This window comes from Anas platyrhynchos, chromosome 14 (genome assembly GCF_047663525.1).
Source record: "Anas platyrhynchos isolate ZD024472 breed Pekin duck chromosome 14, IASCAAS_PekinDuck_T2T, whole genome shotgun sequence".
Taxonomy (NCBI): Eukaryota; Metazoa; Chordata; class Aves; order Anseriformes; family Anatidae; genus Anas; species Anas platyrhynchos.
The window spans coordinates 3,969,726-3,989,934 of record NC_092600.1 but is presented as its reverse complement, the minus strand read 5'-3'; the positions used below and the strand labels follow the sequence as shown (position 1 = coordinate 3,989,934).

General features: G+C 39.4%; 1 long non-coding RNA gene across 1 annotated transcript in view; it reads right to left on the bottom strand.

The window, feature by feature from the left end:
* The window catches only part of LOC110352569 (uncharacterized), a 67,973-nt gene that overhangs the window by 23,048 nt on the left and 24,716 nt on the right, over positions 1-20,209 (bottom strand). The gene's annotated exons all lie outside the window — the stretch shown is intronic.

Here is a 20,209-nt window from a genome sequence, read left to right as displayed (position 1 = left end):
GCCTTGGGGTGACCCTCCCTGGGTCTGATGTCTGCACCTTCAGAGACCTAGCACCATGGACCAGCCCCAACCCTGACATCAGGGCAGGATGCCGTGATGGGATTCCTGCTTCTCTCCAAACACCCAATTCACTCAGTGAGCTTATATATTCTAAAGCACACTAATTACCCCAGGATAAGATGCTGCATAGTTAATTGCCCCTAAGCCACACAAATTTTGCAGCTTTTTTCTGCAGACAAGAACTTCCCACACCCTCCTTTTCTGCCAGGGAGACCAAGGATAAATTCCTTAAAGAGGAGAAATACAGAGCTACTGATCACATTCCAATCATAATGATTGCAAATTATCTTATGGGAAAAAATGTGGAGGCACATTAATTATTTATATCTGAAAATACACACAGGCAAATAGGTCACACATAGATTTCAGTTGATTAAGAATCAATTGATTTAATGAATTCCCATTAATCTGAAAAAAATTGTAATGTTTCAATCAATGAATTGTGGGCAGTTTACACAGAAATTGATACAACTAGATAATGCTGCTATCTGGAAGAAAGGACAGACTTTTACCTAATTGTTTAAATTACTTTGAAGTTTGTGAAAATGAATTGTTAAGAAATTCTGTTATAACCACAACTACTCTGCTTCCCTCTACTCATTCACAATTCAACTTCAGCACTATCCACAATTAATATTCTCCTGAGTGAGATGATTTTTAATAACGCATTAAATAATTCCTTGGGGTTTCTTGAAAATTCATGGCATATACAATGGTTTTCTTCCGTGCTCATTTACACAAAGCCGCATGTTGATTACCCAGGCAGTGCCTGACCAGCACCCTTTACATCTTTACAAGGGAAAATCTTACACTTAATGACCAACAATCACATTTTGATCTTAATTGCAGTGGTCAGTGCATATAACCGAGACTGAATGAAATCAAGATGGCCCTTACAAGTGCTGGATACGTGTTTGGCAGGTTAATTCCTTGTCACAAATAAGATATCCAGCTAAAATTTCCCCTATTTACCTTTATGAAGGAATTAGGTGAGATGTGAAAATCACGTATGTGCACCAACTGCCCCTGAGACGCAGCTACCCTGTCATCTGACCTCACCTTCATACAGGAAATCCTTGTGGTTATGTAACAATTTCTGTATAGGTAGAAACAACAATAAAAAACTTTAAATACCTATCAAAGTAGTACAGTTAGAAAAAAATCCTATGAATATATGGAGAGCATTGACAACAATTTTATTTTCCACAACTATTCTCAAGTCTAAAGTTTCAACTGGTTTCTGACCCTGGATAAGTCGGTTCCTGGCAGAGTATCCCTGAATCACTTTTTGTTTAATCTTGGCATTTTTGACACACATTGATAGTGCTAGACAGTGACTCCTTCAATTTTTGGACAGGATTGTTATTCCCATCTCAGGCTTAGATAGGGCAGTGACAAAAATATGAGATACTTTGGCTAATCGTTACCTCTTCCAACGAATATGGAAATGCTGGTCTCACAATTATTAGACATCAAACCTAATTTCCTTTTCTCTCTCCCCCCCCCCCCTTTTTTTTTGTTTTTGTTTTTCTCCTCTCCCAGGAGTAGGCTATATTGCAGTATGTCTTCTCTAAACTGCACAGTAACAAAATATGCTCTGTGATTTTCCATGTAAGACTTCCTATTTGGTAAATAAAGCCATTTCAGCTTCAGGTCCAGAGAAGATATATAGTACCCAGGGTCTCGACTTCTGCTGTATGAAGCCAGAAGTGATTTGGGACCTTTTTTATTCATCTCAGAGACTGCACTGTTACAGCAGCACAATGCAATCAGCGGGGAGCCCAGGGCTAAAAGGCTTTTAACTTAAACAGGAACAGTTTGGAGACAGCAATTTCTGTAGCACAGAGGAACTCTGAAGTTCCCTTTGGTGCTGGTTGCTGAGACAGGGACAGGATCAGCTGCCAACATTTGTCACCCTCGGTGTTCTCCAAAGCATCCTGGGACAGAACCACACAGGAGATGGGGAACTGTGTGATAAAGGAACTTCCTAGTTACTGCATTTGCTAAAGTTAAGAAAAACTCCATGTGGGGAAAAAAAATACATATACTCACACATGCACACACATCTATATAGGCATTAACAATGATTTTATTTTCCAACAATACCTTGAACAATTCAGGACTGGCTTCCTGCAAGTCTCTGAGAGTACTGCCCTGGTATGCACATACACAGCCCTCAGGATCCACCAAGCCTGGAAGTTTGCAACCTACTTTATTTCTGCAGTAATTTAGCTAACAGTGCTACATTTAGATATAGCTATCTTTGCAGATATAATAGAGTTTGCAATAGGTGAAATTTATAGATGAAACTTTCCTTGAATTTCTTGAAAAACAGACAGCAAAGCTATTTGTATCCCATCTCTAAGCCTGATTATACACAATTATTTTTTTTTTTTCATTGTAGCTTTGAGGTACCCTTTAATTTTTTATTATTATTTTTTTTAATCCTCGTGGGATTTCTCAGGCTTACTGGATTGTCATTAGTATTTGCTTTTGCTTGCTTGCAATTATTTCCCTCCTCATATTCTTAGGATGGATGGCTCTCTACTATTAATGTCAGCCACACCACAAAAGAGCAAACAAATTATGCATAAGCCACACTGTGGGGACGTGACATTAAGATGAATTTTAGGTTTAAGAACAGCATCAGAACAAAATATTAACATTATAACCTGATATTAGCTGTAACACTTTGCACTGAAAATCTGTGAAAGACAAGCTGTTCTTAGCTCCATGAAATAGTCTCTATTAAAGTGAAAACATGGAATACTGCACAGAAGAGGTTAAGAATCTAAAAGCATAATCTTTACCCAGACTTGGCTTCAGTTTCAGAAAGTTAGACATGAGGTTCTAGGCAGACTGGTTGTAATATCGTTATTTTATAGTGTGAATATTAAATCAAAAATTCCCCGTTTTTATGTTTTTCTTTTACTTCAAGAGCTTTTGCTTCCTCTCCAAGATTTGTGAAGTTCATTCAAGGTTTGAGTACCAAGCTACTTTCAGAAATGCCTCTTGACGCGTCACTTTCTTTAGCAAATTCTGAGGACAAGTCTAGGTGCATGTTGTAAAGCAGGAAGTGTAAAACTACCCAGGTTTGGAAGAATATTTAATGGAGATAAGGACCAAGGAAGGAAAAGGTAAAAAATAAAAAGTTGCTATTTATTTTTTTCCTTATAATTGAGAATAATGAGACCTAAAGCCTATAATTAATCTTTATGTCACTACCTATTGTTTCTTAATAGAAGACTAGGTTCTCTTCTCAATAAAAGTAAATCCATATTCTTAGAGAAATCACTCTATAAATTCTACTATTGTGCTACTTGGACCCATTTTTGTTGTTGCTGGCATTAGTTAGCCAGGAGTATGTATGAGAGTTTGTAAAATACTGTCTAAACACAAAATGAAATCACATCCACAGCTCACTATTTTATGCTTTGTAACTGTTATACTCTTTCTTCTTCATCAAATGAATCATGTGTGACAAAGATGTTGCTATCCGAGAGATAACAAGTTTCTGCAAGTTTTGCGAAAACGGACAGCCAAGAAGAGAAGAGACTTGTTAACACCTCCACTGGAGAAAGAGTGCGGCAGAAACACAACACTTGAATATCAGAAAACACAAATGAGACTTTTTCAAGCACCCAAATTCTGCGACAAAATGCAGTCAGTACTGGAGTTTTATTGCATATTAGAAAATTCACTCCTCAGGATTGGGTGATTTTTTTTTTTATTTTTTATTTTTTTTTTTTTTGACAGGTAATGTCTCTGTTACCTAAGGAGAGAAGGAATTTATGTTGGAGCTTTGGGTAAATTCTGCTAAGAAAAGGCTTGCTCTGCCTGGGTGAGCCAGGCACAGTGCTGCAGCCTTCCTATAAAGCAATCAATATCTCCCCTTGATGGAAAGTTCCTCAGCACCGTCTTTCCTCCTACTCCAATTGCCCAGGGCTGTCTTGTTGGCAAAACTGTGACATCTATCATCATTAGAGGAAGGGAGCATCCACTTCTGAACTTCAGAAAAGAAATTATAGGCTTTCAAAATGGAGCAATCAGGCAGGGGCTCTCCTCTGCCTGAGGGCTGCTGGGGAAGGCTGCTCCTAGCACTGCTCATGTGCTCAGCCAGAGCCAACTGATGCAGTTTCAGAACGCACCCAGGCAAGAAGTGAGTTAGAATGAAAAAATGTTCCCCTTTACAAGGAGTTTTGCTGCTAGCAGGCATGGAATCCTGCTTACCTCAGGTATAAACTCCCTGGGCAATGTGAGATGTGTGCCTGCAGAGTTGCAGTGGGATAGGGTGTTCTTATCTGTGCATCTCCTTTGGAGAGAGGCACTGCAGAGTTGGGTATTTCTGCATTTTGCTACCTGCAAGTCACTTACAATGGCTGCCCCTTCCTGCGTGGAAGAAGGGAATAGCAAGTCACTGTTCTCAGGACCCCTAAGTTATTCCTCAAACTCTCATTTATCAGGGAATATGAACTGGGATAATAGACACCAGAAAAAGAAGAGCAGTGCCCAGAAAGTAAAATATTTCCTCTTCCCAGGGAGCACATTGACTTGGTTTATTCATTGCTACTTTATATTGATCTTAATGCAAAGAGATCTTGTAAACCAGGTTTAGTACTTACCAGGTCCGATGGCATTAAGCAGTCAAGTTTCACAGCTGATTTCAGATTCCAAAGGATGCTTTAATTCCTGAGAAACAAAAGCATGTTCCCTGCTCCTCGTGTGATAGGTGACATCTCAAATGGCTCAATTTCCCTCTGTGCCAGAAAGTCACAGTGATAGCGCAGACTTCTCTCCTGTGGCATGCTCAGAGGTGTCTGAAGAGGTGCTTACAGATCCGTTCATTAGTTACTCTAACGCTCAGAAGCTTTGAATAGCATCTGCTTTTTGTGACAGGAGATCATTTGCTCATTGCCCAAAACAGATGAGCAGTTGTACATTGCTCATGTGAGGGTGACTATGCAGAGAACAAGGAAGCAAGACGAGAAACCTTGCAGGTGCTCGTAACACATTCTTGTTCTTCCATCAGATTTTTAGTCTGGAGAACTGCCAGAGTATTGAAAGAAAACAGAGGCATGTGAAGAACAAGGGGAAGGAAGTTAGCACAAAACTAATTGTACTGGATTTCCACAAGGAGAATCACCGTCTGCTTCAGCAAATGCATTGGCAGCACACACACTAAGAAAAGTGTCAAACTTGACCCCATGTTTCAGCCCTGCTCTGGGATATGGATGACAGTCTCCAACAGGATGAAATAGCAGGTTTTCCTTCAAAAACGCCAAGTTCATCATGAAATCACAGAAAATAAGGGATGTAAGGCACTGCAGAAACACCTTGTCCAGCCCCCCATATCAATGTGGGATAAGCTGATCCTGCACCACCCCTTGCAGGGGCTCAGGAAGATGCAAATAGTGGAAGTGAATCTGCAGCCCACTAGCTAGGGGATGTCAGTGCTTAGCTCTGCTCAGCCATGAAATGCTTTCCATAACCAGAACTGCACTTACTGTAGCTCATACACTTTGTTTCAATATGAGGGAATTTCATGCCTCAGAAGAAGTTCCCATAAGCAGGAATTGACTTGTGGTATAAGTACTTAAATTCAGACATCTCCTGAAGCGTCATCCTGAGTCTGCATTGAAATTAATTCCTACATCTCCACTCAAGTCCCTACTCACTAACAACTCCCCTGACCCTCCTCCTCCAAGTTACTGTGACAATGACCTCTAAGTACACTGTAGTGTGACATTTTGATGGAAAATAAAGCCTACTGGTCAAGTAGTAGAAATTAAATTAATTCCATTCATGGATTTTAATTTACTTCCTACAGAGCAAAATTTTGCATCCCAGCAAGTTACTGCCAAAGTCAATAATGACTGCCATCAGCATTTCAACAGTTGATTCAGTTTCCTGAATCACATCAATAAAACAAATCTGTTATTTCCATAAAATGCACGTGCTGGTTATTTGATTAGCTTCCTGTAAAGCCACCATCATTCCCTACTACAAAAAAAAAATAGCACCCAGTTAACTCATTAAACTAAAGCACGACTTTATGAGCCCCTGTGCTACAGGCTGTGCAGCTTTCTGCTGCTTCCCTACCCATTGCTTGTCGATCAGCTCCAAACCGGACATCAAACCTCAACATGGCAGGACATTATGGGCTCTTGACCCAGTGCTTTTGGTACCTGAGGACGTTATCTCTAATGATTGTTTATCCCTAATGGTTGTCACTATTTAGGAGACTCTCAACTACTTTACAAGCTACTGTAACAGGTAAGAAACTGTCCAAAGGACACATTGCTCCTGATGAAAGCAGATCAGGTGAGATTCCAAACTCTGCACCTGGGGGCACGACTGCCTTTGTTTGCGTTAACAAAGGTTGGAGAGCAAGCAAACATGTAGATGCCTGGCTTCCATCCTGGCTTTGCCCTCAGTTTGAAATTTTTCTGATCAAGTCATTTCTTTCCTAGAAAATTTTCTTTATCTATTAAACGGGAATATGGGCATGAAATGGCTGTCAATGATACTCTCAGAGTGATGAGCATTTCTTACTGAGCTGCCCTTCACATTTCTTTGTCCCAGATGCAAAGCTGCACCTGTGAGCTGTGCTCCTGGCCCCTGGCTGGGCAGGAGGGGACCCTGGGCTCTGGACTAAGGGGAGAGTTCTTGGCATAAATGAACCTAGAAAAAAGTGAATAGGTACAGCTGGTATAAACACTCCAGTGGTGATTGTTCTGTTTGTGATACACATAGCCCACAGTCAGTGAAATAAAATCTCATTTTAGTTCTTTGAAATGTTCAGCGTATCTTTTCCCAGCTGGAACATGTTGGTTAAAGAAACACAGTAGGAGTCCTTCATTTTGAATCATCCTGACAAACTTCAATCTTCTGATGTCTCTAGGTCTTGTAGCAAACATTATAAATTATAGTCAAGGTCTGTATAGTTTTTTTCTGTGGTACAGTCAAAAATATTTTCTGTCAGGAGAACCTTTTCTCCTGTCTGTATTCTTTACCAGGCAGCACACCACTGCTACATATCAATTCACAAAACGTTTCAGCACTTAAAATTGATTTCAGTTCAAGATTTTTAAAACCTGAGAAGGTACATTGCCAGATTGTAAAGGACACATCTCAGATTTTCAGCTCTGGCTGCCACTTGGTTTGCAAGCCTTTGGAGTAGTTTAAATAGGACAGCAGGCAGCAAAGGAAATATTCCTTTGCACCAAATCAGGATGATGATGAGAAATTGTCTGCATTAAAGGTTAAATCAGGGCTTTGCTATAGGGATTTAGTACATAGTTTAGTAACAACATCTGCTGCTTTACCTGTGAGCAGAAAGATGCATTTTCTTGTGGTAAACCTTTCTACCAACACAATAAATACACGGTAAAACAGTCCCTCTTTCCTTTGTCATAGAAAGTACAAAAAGCAGTCAGGAAACATTAGAGCGCGTTTAGATTACAGGGCATGATCCTAGACCCCCTACCTTTTGACATCAGAATGGCTCATGTATTCTTGAGCTACAAATGGGCAATTAGTTCATTAGGTTAGGCATCGTATTATTCCAGAAAGCAGAAACGATGCAAAGTACACAGTGCACTTAAAAGCACTGCAAATGCAATTAAAAAAGATCATGATAAATATGCTTTTCATGAAAATGCTGTATTTTCTTTTATTCCCATGAGGAATGCCTACAAATTGAAACCCTTAGGATTACTCATATTAGCATGCATTCACCTTGGTGAACCTTATAGCTACATCTACAGGAGACAGTAATAAAAAATTCTGCCCATCCACCCATCTTTTAATAGGGAATTCACGGGAGGGTTTACTACAATATATTCAGACTTTTCTTTTTGGTAAGTGCACTATTCTCCTTAAAGGAGATCCTAAATAACTCCATCACATTGCTTGTTTTTATGTCTAGATGCATAAAATCACAAAACTCAGCTACATTTAGCTAAAACATTTTCTAAGTCTCTTGATCTTTTCAAGTAATTCTGGTCTGATTTACAGTTTCCTATAAAAGTTAAGCAGCATTTCAAAGTTTTATATGGATGTGTTACCAGTGAAATGATTCCATTTTGACTGCAGTTTGCTCTTTGTCACCTTTGAGCCTTGATTATAAAAATATCTATTTGCATTGAGTCCTCTGAGTTAAGAATCAAAGGAAACGTTCACCCAAATCTCTCCACGTCTTTGCTTCTCTCATTTTCAGACACCTTCTAATGTTCCTCAATTTCTGGCATATGTAGCCCGATACACAGAGGTCACAAAGAAGGGTAATTAAAATACAAGGCACCCACTCTGCTAGTGAGAGCCCTGAGCTTCTCTGCACCCTTTCCTCAGTAGGACAGGTTTTTCTTAGCATTCATGCAATCTGGGCTAACACTGCTGACCTGACTGGAGTTGCTTCTGACACACACTGGTGTTTCCAAGATCAGAATAAGGAACAATATTTATTTGTATATTCATGGGCCAATGTTTAAAGTAACAACAACACTTTGCAAAGCTACTGATGACAATTACAGACATCAAAATAGTGTGATTAGTAACTCATTAGTATGTCACCATTTGCTTCTCCCAGACACATTCAAGTCTTTATAACCCCCTGCACAGCATACTTATCCTTCAAAACTGATTTGTGAAGGCTCATTTCCCTTCACTTTGAGAGGCACTTGGACTGAAAGACTGACAGGAACCAAATTAAGCAAAGCCTGTGCGTGTGTAATGCCACACCGCACATACCTACGTACACACAAGATTGCTCTGTGCCTTGGAAAATAAAAATATGCAGAAGTAACAAAGTAACCTAAGTATTTTAAAACAGTGTTAGGGCTAGGATTCCATAAATATTTAGCATTTAAAGCAATTAAATTCTTAATTGTCTTTTAAAGATGTCTGACTACCAAAATATTAACCAATTCTGATATAATGCAAGTCTACAACCTCGTAGCCTTGAGAAGACAAAACACATCACTGCATAGGAAGCACACAAACTGCACTGCAAAACATTAAGAACAGCAGCCAGACACACTCAGTGGGGAGCATGTAAACATAAGTGATACAAAGCCAACATGAACTCTTTTTCAAATCTTTGGGCAATGAATTTGGATTCAGTTTTATGAACTGAACCAATGTGGAAAAAAGTCTTCCTGATTTATTTTTTTCCACCACTGTTATTATAGTTTAAGATTTGTCTTTAAATCAAAAATATTTTTTCTATGGCAAAGCATCTCCAACAAAATGTAATTGCAAGCTGTTCTGCATTATAAGCTGGGTTCTTTGCATCTGAATTCTAATATAAAATAGCTCCAGGTACAGTTTTAATTGGAAAAAAAATCATACTAATAAAACTCTTAGTTCTAATGTTTTTCCTAGTTTTGCAACATATTTGTATAGCATTCTGCAGTAAAAAACTATGTCACGTTGAAATTAAAATGTGTAATATACAGAAATTTCAGCCTGCCTTATCACATTTTCTTCTTAATATAGAAGAGAATTATAGTCCGTGACATATGCAAGAGGTTAAGAAACATAACCAAGCAAAGCAGTGCTTATGATAGAATAGCCTGCAATATTTATTTTCTTTCTACATACATTTGAGCAGCCCAATAACTTTAATAATAATTTGTGTTAGTAAATGGTACTGCATTTTTTTTTTTTTTTTTTTTTAATTGATGATGAATAAATGATATGATAGACATGTAATATTTTTAGTTCATGGAGTTGGCTGAGTAAAATAAACTGTACCTATGTCCATTTACAATGTTATCTTCAGGCTTCACTTGCCAAAATGAGTGTTAAACAATTTATCTTTAGTTTCATATATTCCTTAACCCCTGTTCAAAGCAGTATCTCAAGATCTCGAGGTAAGGACTGTGAGCATTATTTCTGGTGACTCTCCATCAGGAAGATTGACATGGAGTAGATACACTAGCTCCTGCTCTGCTCCCTGAAAGCTCACCAGGGCCCAGGTGCTGGTAGAGCCTTCTCATCAATTTGTATTACTCAGGGCTATCTGATTTCCTCATTTAAGCACCTTATATCATAATCCAGTATATTTCACCAACTGGTGTTTGACTGGTTAACTTGCATTTTTATTAAGTCACAGACTTCAGAAAGACTCCAATCTTGATGACAAGACCCTGATAAAGAAGTATATTACTATCCTCAGCACGTTGTTCTAGCAGCTAATCATGCACACTGATAGAAACATCCATCACATTTCTAAATTGAGTTTGTTTGGTTTCAGGTTCCAGTCACTGGCTCTTCTCATCCTGCTTTCCTAGATTAAAGAACACCTGTGGAGAAATAACTGACTGGTAATCACATCTTCTCTCATCTTGCTATCCTGAATGGAAGGAGCATTTTTAAAGGTTTTTCTTTAATGAACTGATCTTGCAGCTCTTTCCTGAAACCACTTCAGGTTTTAAATAACCTGTTATGGACAACAGAATTGCAATATGCAGCAGTGAAAATCTGGCTTTATCAATATGGTTTTCACAGTTTAAATCTTAATTTTCACTTATATCTAAATGCTTTGTCATAATTGAATATATATATTTTTTCAAAATCAAATACATAGATATTCTGGTGCCTTAAATTGATATTTGTCAAGCCTTGAGAGTGCACACAATTATGACTTGCTTTTAGTCTTTTCCTCTTGATATAAACAGGGATTTTTATACCATCATAGTTATCACAAAACTTCTGTTCATGTAGATAGCTCATTTTTGCTTATCCATTTTGCATGAGGTCAAGGAGTCCTTGCAGTTATCCTTCAGAGTGTAATTAAAATTATCCTTTGGCTTTTACGCAAATATATCTAAAGATTAGTCCCCAAACTTCAAAACAAACTAACCAAAGAATGAAGATATATTATTAAGTACATAAACAAGTGCACATAATATCTGGAGGGTATATTTGGATACAAGGCAGGAAGAAGTTGTGAATAATTTTTTGGTATGAACTTTTAAATCCTTCTTTCTTTTCAAATCTTCCATAGAGGCAGAAAATTGATTCTTGACACTAACGGGAAGCTGTCCTGGCATGTTACAAGAACTGTACACATAGCTGCTGTGTAAATATTCAAGATACGCGTAAAAACAACAAGCGAGACCGCCAAATATATTAACTATCTTGAGCTCAATAGTACACAGTGTGTGGTGAGATTAATGACTTGGGACACAATATCATCTTCTGGAGAAAGTGAAGAAGCACTGAAGTGGGGATGTAAATGAGTCATATTGTTTGCATAAACCTTGCTCAGGCTCCAAATCATTCTGGATCAAGTTCTCTGTAGTTTGCATGCATCTACAGATGCAGGTCCTCTATTTATGCCTTCTTTTAGGCAAGGTCAGACCTCATTGAACCCTTTGTTTAATATTTGTTTTAATATTTGATGTACCTTTTTTGAAACTATTGCAAAACATACAAACAATAAATCCAAAAGAAATTGTAATTATTCATTAAAACTTCATTCTAATCTGCATAATATAATCCTTACATTCTTTTTATCCCCCCTTTTGAAAACATGAAAAAAAAATCGCATGAATACACACTGAATTTAGCTGTAAATGTTTAGTGATATTATTGTAATATTTGTGCTAGGAAATGGCATCTCACCAACCATCTGTGAATGCCTGGAAGTAACTGCAGATCCAAATGTTTATGGCTCATACCATCTAATAATAATATACACATGCCATAAAGCATGGTATGACAAGGGCTTCGCAGCGGGCTTTATCAGAAAAAACTCAGAAATTAAATAAGACAGTCAAACCCAAAGAAAGAGATGGGAACCTAGGCATTTTCAGTTCCAACAGGTTGCTTCAAGAAATACAACATACAAAATTCAAACAATGCACAGGAATCTCATGCATGACAAGCTATTCAGGACACACAGAAATCTGGTGTTGCTTACAGCACATGGATTATTAATTCATCCACAGTATCGCTTACAGCCGTCCTGACTTGATGCTCCCAAGGAATAGCAATCAGGAAGATCCCATTGTAGACACAGCCTGTCCATACCAGCTGCACAGGTAGGGTACTGCTGCCATTAGAGTACTCACACTTCAAAAAAATTTATTTTTTTTTTTGGTAAAACAAACCATAAGGTTACAATAACAACAAGAAACAGTGGTGAATATAAATAGAAATAATATCCCTATGCCTTTACTAAGGCATAGGGATATTATTTCTATTTATATTCTCTTTACTTACAAGAGAATCAGAAAGAATATACCCCCCCCCCCCCCCCAAAAAAAAATAAAAAATAAAAAATTACTCTGAGGTCAGAATAAAAGAGAAGTTTATGTGCTTTATCCTGGGGCTATTTCTGTTCACCATCTTCAGCTCAAGTTACTCTGCATCTCTTAACTCCTCAGCCTTTCAGATTTTGTGGAGAGGCTTGGACCTATAAATAGTTAGAGCCAAGATAATACTGAGCTTTTTGTGGTGGCAGAGGGATCGCTTTGAAGGGCTGGTCCCGAACCCACCTTGTTCTAAATATTATCTCAATGAAGCCACACCACGAAGGACAGGAGAAACTTAAACACTGATTTCTCCCCAGCCACTTCAGCCTGGAGAAAAACTGATTTCAACTCTCCTGAGCAAGCTTAACACCAAACAGCAAGCCAGTCTGCTGAAGATTTGATAGCAGGTATAAAGTGGGGGATTATTGCTGGTATTATTTTTCTGGTAGAAGTTCAAGGAATCAGCAGATACCCCCTGTGCTCTGTCATGACCGCTAACCAGGGCACCTCTGAGGTTCCATCCTGGCTCCCCTGGGCTCTCCCAGCCAGCCCCACACACCCCCATGCACACAAAATACCCAGTGAAGCTGGGGCATGAGTAGGGAGGAAAAGGAGGCTGAACAGTTGCTCTACACAGAGTGTTTCAGAGGACCTCTAGGTCTCTGCAACTACAAAGCCTGGTAATTTGGGGCGATTATGGCATACAAAGGAAAATTGCCAAAAAAGACAGGGGTCCAACTCTTTTTATACAGCACTCATGCCATAAGATTGATAAAGGGAAAATTCCTCTTATTTTCTGGCATATTCTCACACTGTTCCTGTCATTTTGTTTCACTAGACTAAAACCTGCTTTTGTTCTATCACTGCTAGAAAAAAATGGATGTGTGATAAAACTCCTAATCCAAGTATTTCCCTAAATATCAAGAACATTCAAACCTGGATTGAAGCTTTCTGTCTCAGGCCCTTTATTAAATGCAAATTATTCTCATTAAAAGTAGTATTCTGAAGACATATCTCCAGACATACTACTGACTTGATCAAGCCTCCTGCTGAACAAAGCTATAAATATTACTATAAATATTCATGAAGTTCATGTAAATAACATCTCCCACAGCGCTGCTGCTGCTACACAGGTGGAGTGTGTAAGAGTTATTTTTTTCCTAGGGAGGTGGTCCACTTCTCTATTACAGAGAAAGAAGAAAACCATGAAGAAATACCATGGGTACCTAAGGACAAGGGAGAGGCTGAGTCACCAAAACTACAGTGTGGTGAGAGCAGCTCAGTCTTGTGCAACGTATGCAGCTTCATTGCAAGGAGCAAGAGGTTGCCACCCTTCCCATGACCAAAGAAAAACAACAAAAAAACATGATTTAGGTGCTACCTCATGTTAAATGACTGGTTTAATGGCTTCCTGTGCAGTTGTACAAAGCTGAGGACTTCAGCCCATGAGGGATGGTGCTGGCTCAGCAGAGGAAGGGCACAGCTGTGCCGACACAGACCAGGTGCTGCAGTACCAGGGAGCTGGCACTCAGCCTACCCAGCACTGCACCGATCACTGGTGGCTGCTGCTCCAGCTCTGCCTGCAAACCGGTGAGTCCCCCTTCCACCTCTCTGCCAGTAACAATCCCTGCTCGAATACAGTAATTTTGGGGGCAAGCAGATGCAGAGTTAAGGAAATGGTCAAGTATGTCTCTCCCTGTCCAGCCAGCCCCTCTGTCCCTGCTTTGTGACAATGCCAAGGTCAGAGAGCAGCAGCACATTTCTGCCCCCAGGTGAATTGTCTCAGCTGCTCTGTGTCAGGATGGCGTTAGGCAGGCAGCTGGCAGAGTCCCAGAGTTATGTCTTGAAATCATAACAGGGCTGCAGATCAAGGAAGTCACAATGCAGTGACAAGAAGCTTAATGCAGAGTGAAGGGCGCCTAGAGGTTTTCCAGAACACCGAATTCAGCACAATTAAAACCTCTAAAAGAGAAGATCCAGGCCAGACAGCTCTTACTGTCTCCTTTTCCTTGAGCAGACAACCGCTGCTGGGAAGTATTTCATATCTTTCTGATCTGCTCCGTAACGAAGGAACACCCTCCCACATGCCTCCAACCCAGATACTGCTCAAGAGGTCGCTGAAGTCACGCTCTGCCTGCCAGCACCCAGGTTCTGCCACACAACTGAGGCAGTTCCTGGGTCGTTAATACTGCAGCTTTTATCTTTCATTTGTAACTGCACTGTGGCCTGTTTTATAGAGCTCAGCATGAGAGAATAAGCTCTCTCCAGGAAAGGAGAAAGAAGGAGAAAGGAGGAACTTGAAGAAAAAAATCCTCATTAATAGCTTATACAGATGAACTGCTCTGAACCACTGTCCACAAGGTAAAGCAAGGGCCGCAGATATTTTATTCACCAGCTTTTCTATTAGCAAAGCTTAGTATTAAAAAGTAATCTCTTCAAAAGGGAGAAGAATGTTGCCTTTTTTTTGTGGGAATTTTCAGTTTGGCTGAAAATAAAGCAAACAATGATTAAAAGCTGTCTTTTTTAAATGCTCCATGTTTTGTTCTGCAAAGCAGTGGGTCTTAAATCTAAAGCTCTTCTAATCTCTCCACATGTAAAAAGTTTCCTTAGTGATCACTGGGCAGAATATTTATCCATGAGTGACTTGCAAACATCCAGCTATAAATCATTAGTGATTTACGCTTTTTCATTTTAAATATTCAGAAGTCTGCTGTAAAATAGGATTTACCTACATTATTCCCATTCACATCACTGAGGTATCTTATTTAAGGAATTTGGAAATATGTATACACACAGAGAGGAAAGTAGTGAATAATTAGCATGATTGCCAGGAATGAGATTTTAGGCTCATGAACACTGGCCAAGATATACATCAAGCTGAAGAGTCAGCATAAAGCTGAGAGAACAGGTAGCAACAACCCCAGTTCATTTGTATGAGGTCAAAATTGATTCACTTTTCCATACCCTCAGGGTCAGGATATACATGGTGGAAGATGGGTTTGGAAAAGTCTGACTAGAAAATCTTTGGGTCCCATTTTACTCATACAAGAAGAGAGGAAAAATTTCATAAAACAGAGCTGAGCTGCTACTCTTCCTCATATGAGGGGGGAATGATGCTGTCACATTTGGCATCAGCTCTTTATCCCTGTAGGAATAGTACTTATTGCAGCTTCCTCTGTGTTACACCCCTCCACCTTCCCACCCCACATTCTCTGGCTGTGGGGAACCTCAGCAGGAGGAGAAACCTCTGACCCATTGCTCTTGCTCTGTGTAATGGCACAGGATCAGGAGTTTGCATTGGGGTAGGATTTTTCTTCGTTTTTTAGATTTGTGGAAACGCTGCTTTTATTCTTCTCCTTGAAGTGAAAGTAGGGGGTAGCAGAAATCATCCCTAAGACATGGGATGGTGTCATAACACAGGCTCTGCTCTCTCTTAATAGAGTTTAAATTCATCTATTTCCTAGAATTTAGACAGAACAAATGGAGCTGATAGAGACACCAGTTTTTGAACCATTCTTTTCTTCCTCTTAATCACATCTGTGAGTATGGCTGTACTTGATCACCTACAATTCAAACACCTTCACTTCTGAGCAGCTGGAGCAGCAAGCAGCCTGGTGAGGGCTGGTGTTCCCCTCCCCTCTTCAGCTGGGTCTCCCCACAACCTGTCAGATGATCCTGTCTTCTCACTTTTGTGGCTGTATGAGGTTACTTAGCTTGAGAACTCTTGCCAAAAATTTCCAACCTTTATTGGAAAATTACTTGGAAAATTACTTGAAAATACCAATCACATTCACCCAAAAGTATAGCTGTTATGGACTGGAAAGAAAAGAATTTATACCCGAATGCTTTTCTAGTCCCAAACACCAAGCGTACCAGAGTTAAGTTGCTTTTTCCGAGATGTTTGCAGTATGACCAGTATGCCAGCCACAAAAGTGCTTACCACTTGTACTGTGTCAGAGGGGAACAACTTTTGGAGACATAACCTTTAAAATCTTAAGTTATATCTTAAGTTTGGTTTTGAGAGATTTGGAACTTTGTCTACTGGGAGAAACCTCTAGTGGAAGAAAGATAGTAAAAATGCAACCATAAACAAAACCCAGATAAAAACTGAACAGGCAGGGCTGTATTGTGTTATTAGCATTTAGCCAATTGTGAGCATCTGCTGGCTCATCTGGCCTTCAGTAATAGAGTTAAATCTCTGTGCAGCTCAGCACTTAACTACACAATTAGCATTAAACATCTAACACTTCATATGCATTCACAAAAATGGTATGTAGTCCCTGAACAAATCAAATTAATTTATTTCCTTTAAATTTTCCATGTACAAAGAAATTGTAGCCGTTAGCCCAGAGGGGATAATCCCAGCAAATCCATCAACCTGAATGGAAGCAGGAATGATAAAGCACCTTACAGGAAAGGCACATGAGCAATACCTCTCTTGAGTTAGACTACAGAGCTTTCTCGCTAAAGTCAAAGAATCTACTCCACACCAAAGTCAGATCCAGCATCCTTTTCAAGCATTACTAATTAAAAAAAGTTAAAGAGTGCAAAATAGCCAGGTATAATGATAACACCTGAACATGGGAAAAAAAAAAAGGCCTTCCCTTCTGAATTGCTGGTATCCTTAAGTATACACTAAGGCGTGAAGAAGCTCAGCTGTGAATTACATTTCACTTAAGAATAACAGATACCAGAGAGCAGATGAGCCTCTGAGAAAAGGCCAACACGGGATACTGAGCAATCAAAGTGGCCTGAGGTCTTCTCAGTTGCTTCTCCCTTTATTCCTGAGCAGTGTAGTTAAAAATAAATAAAATTCAGTTCAAATAACTGCTCAAGATTGCATACATTTTTATTTGTGTGCCCTGGCAGAGAGGAATTGCTCTCCCAGGCTGTATTGTACTATTCTTTAAAGGGCATTTACTTCAAATTTATTTTTTATTTATTTTTTTTTTTTAAAGCTTTGGGCTCATTTCTTTTCTCTTTCTGATGCAGGCAAGTTCATGTTAGGTAGTGTTCTCTTAGCCAGAGAAGTTCCCCAGCTGTACTGCTTCTGGCCTGGAACAAGCCAGCAAAAGTGCACACCTTTCAGTGCAAACGCTACCATTGCAAATGAGATTCTTCCATGTTGAAGAGGATCCCAGAGGAATGAGTAGCATTTCTCTGCAGCATACTGCCACAGAGCACAGAATCTAGGCTAGACATTTAGGTGTCTCATTTTTATTTCATTTCACCAAAAACAAAATACCACCATTCAAGTTCATTCTTATTACCAAAGCCAGACTGCAGATTTGCAGTCTGTGGTGTTTTGTATGTGCAGTGCTAGAAATCTTCTGTTAGAGAGAAGAAAATATGTAACGGTATTTCTGAGTGGTTTGCTCTTGAAATTGTTTGACATTTTTATCTTTTATGATGATGGACATTGTCAGCTGGAGAAAAAACAAGCTAGGAGGAGGCTTAGAAGTCACTGACTTTATAAGCTCACAAAAGTAAGATTAAGATGCACTGAAATGAAATAACAGGAGATAGCTCCTCATACCCCATCACACCTAGAAAGAGGTGCAAATGCAGAACTATTCACTTTATTACACCCACCTCTTCAGGGAAATGTAGGCATGGCTGGTGACAACTCTCCCTGTGAAAGAGCAGCCACTGAAGTCTCCAAGCACTCTATTGACCTTGCAAAACTGTACAGGCAGTCCTCACTAGGATAAAGGCTTGCATCGTTCCTCCAGCAGTCTCTGCTTTCTGAACCTATGAACTTATGATTTTAGGGGAATAACAGGGTTACTTAGCTTTGAAAGGGAAGCATAAAAGAGAAGTACTGCTGAGCACTTCATGGAAAGTGATCTGAACATATTCATGCCATGTTCATGCTTTTTCTAGGCTAGCAGCAATAGTTTCATACCTGAGTTCAGACCAAATTGGATGTCAAATCCACAGAATCAGGTGCCTGCAAAGTTTATAATATCTCCTTTCCCTTCTCACTTACCTAGTAATCTCTGGATCTTATCATGGAAAGAGTAAGAAATGCAAGCTTCTCTGTTCCAGCCAATTTCTTATTTCACAAAGGTGGTGAGGGTAATATAGATAATGTGACACATCTTTATTGCATTATCCGCTTCCCCTCAGTGGAAAATACACATTTTGAACATCTTAAGTTCTAAGACATAAATGCTTCAGTGACTCATTTGTTGTTAGCTCTAAGTTTCGCATGCTGCTAAAATAAAATTGTTAGTGCTAATATGGCAAAGATGTTGTATCTTTTGGATGTCTGTATTAATTGCTTACACACTTCAGTTCAAAATACCAAGTCTACACTCTAGTACTGCCTGAAGGAAATTTTCCCATATACTCTTTCTTTTTCCAGGTACAAATCAGTAGCAGTAATGGTTCACTAGCATCATTTTAGAGTTAAATCTTGATCACCTGGTTATGTTCCTTTCTACAGAAAGGCACAGAGCCTAGCCTCTTACAAGGCCAGAAAGAATATTAATACACCTGCCACTTCTCTCTGCAGTATTAAAATTAATCTGTGATAGCTATTTTTGAAACTTTGTACTGATTTCCATTAAATAATGCACATGACTGAAGAAAATTCATCATCTTAGAGCAAAATTCTTCTTAGGCAACAGGTGGATTAGGAGTTTGGACTGTCAGTAACCCAAAAGTATTTGAGACCTAAAGGAAGTCTGTTCATTATGGAGCAAAAATTCATAACTGAGAAAGATTTCACTGGCAATGTTTTTAGTTTCTGTAAAAACTTGTTCTGTGAAGGGTCATCCTATTAAATCACCTAGGAACCAATGAAGTAAGGTTACAGGGGAGCAGTCCTTCCCTGTGGAGTACGTGGATATTAACAAAACCCACCAAAAGCCAAAGTAAATGAAATGTAACTGGAGAGTACCTACATGCAACACCCAAAATAGACAAAAGTTTTGAGGCACAGAAGACAAATTATTCCAAATCACATTGGAATCCTAGCCCAGAGGGCTTTGCTTCCACCTGTAAAACCAGTCAATAAAACCCCCACAGCACGCATCTTTCTGCAATTCAGTTCTGATATACATGTTTGTATACTCTGACTGCTGCCAGTGGGAAACACCTCATCACAGGGAGCTCGCTCTACTTCCATACTTTATTTATTTATTTATTCGTGTTTTAGAGGTTTATGCTCTGCTTCCATACAATCCCACCTATTGTCACACCAAGCAGGAGACTTTGAAGATGCTGATGCTCTGTTCACACAGGTGTCATTGCAATGGCAAGAGTAACACCTGCCTGCACCCCAAGTGTATGTTTAAGCCCTCGTGAACCATGACCACCCTTCCTCCCCAAGCTGACAGCACACCTGAGCAGTTTGTATGATGAACACGAGCAGCTCCTACAACCAGGTACATCTGTGAAACACCTGGGAAGTTGAGGGGTGAGAACTGCTAACATCAGCTTAAACAGCACTGACACCAGCTGTGAAGTCACAACACTGAAATGAAGCTGCCTTGCAAATCAGTCCTTATCCTGCTTGTACATAAAAAAGTTACCACTCTGCACAGATATATAGATGTCATTAATGCATGCAGCTGATTGCAGACCTTTGATTAAGATCAAGCAACACAGCAACCAATTACTCTGGGATCAGAATAAACAAACTAGCCTTCTAATAATGTTTTGAAGGGATACCTTGACAGCAGTGTAATGGGATATTAATGTAATTCTTGCAGTCTCTACAAAGCAAAATTCCCAGTTGTGTCACTGGGAGCTGAGCTGATTACTAGAACGACCTCTTTCTCCAAAATGAACCAGAGTTCGCTACCTATACAGCACAAAGTATATGGCACAAAATCACAAGTTCAGTTGATTAACTTTCCATTTAGGTTAAATAATGGTCTTGT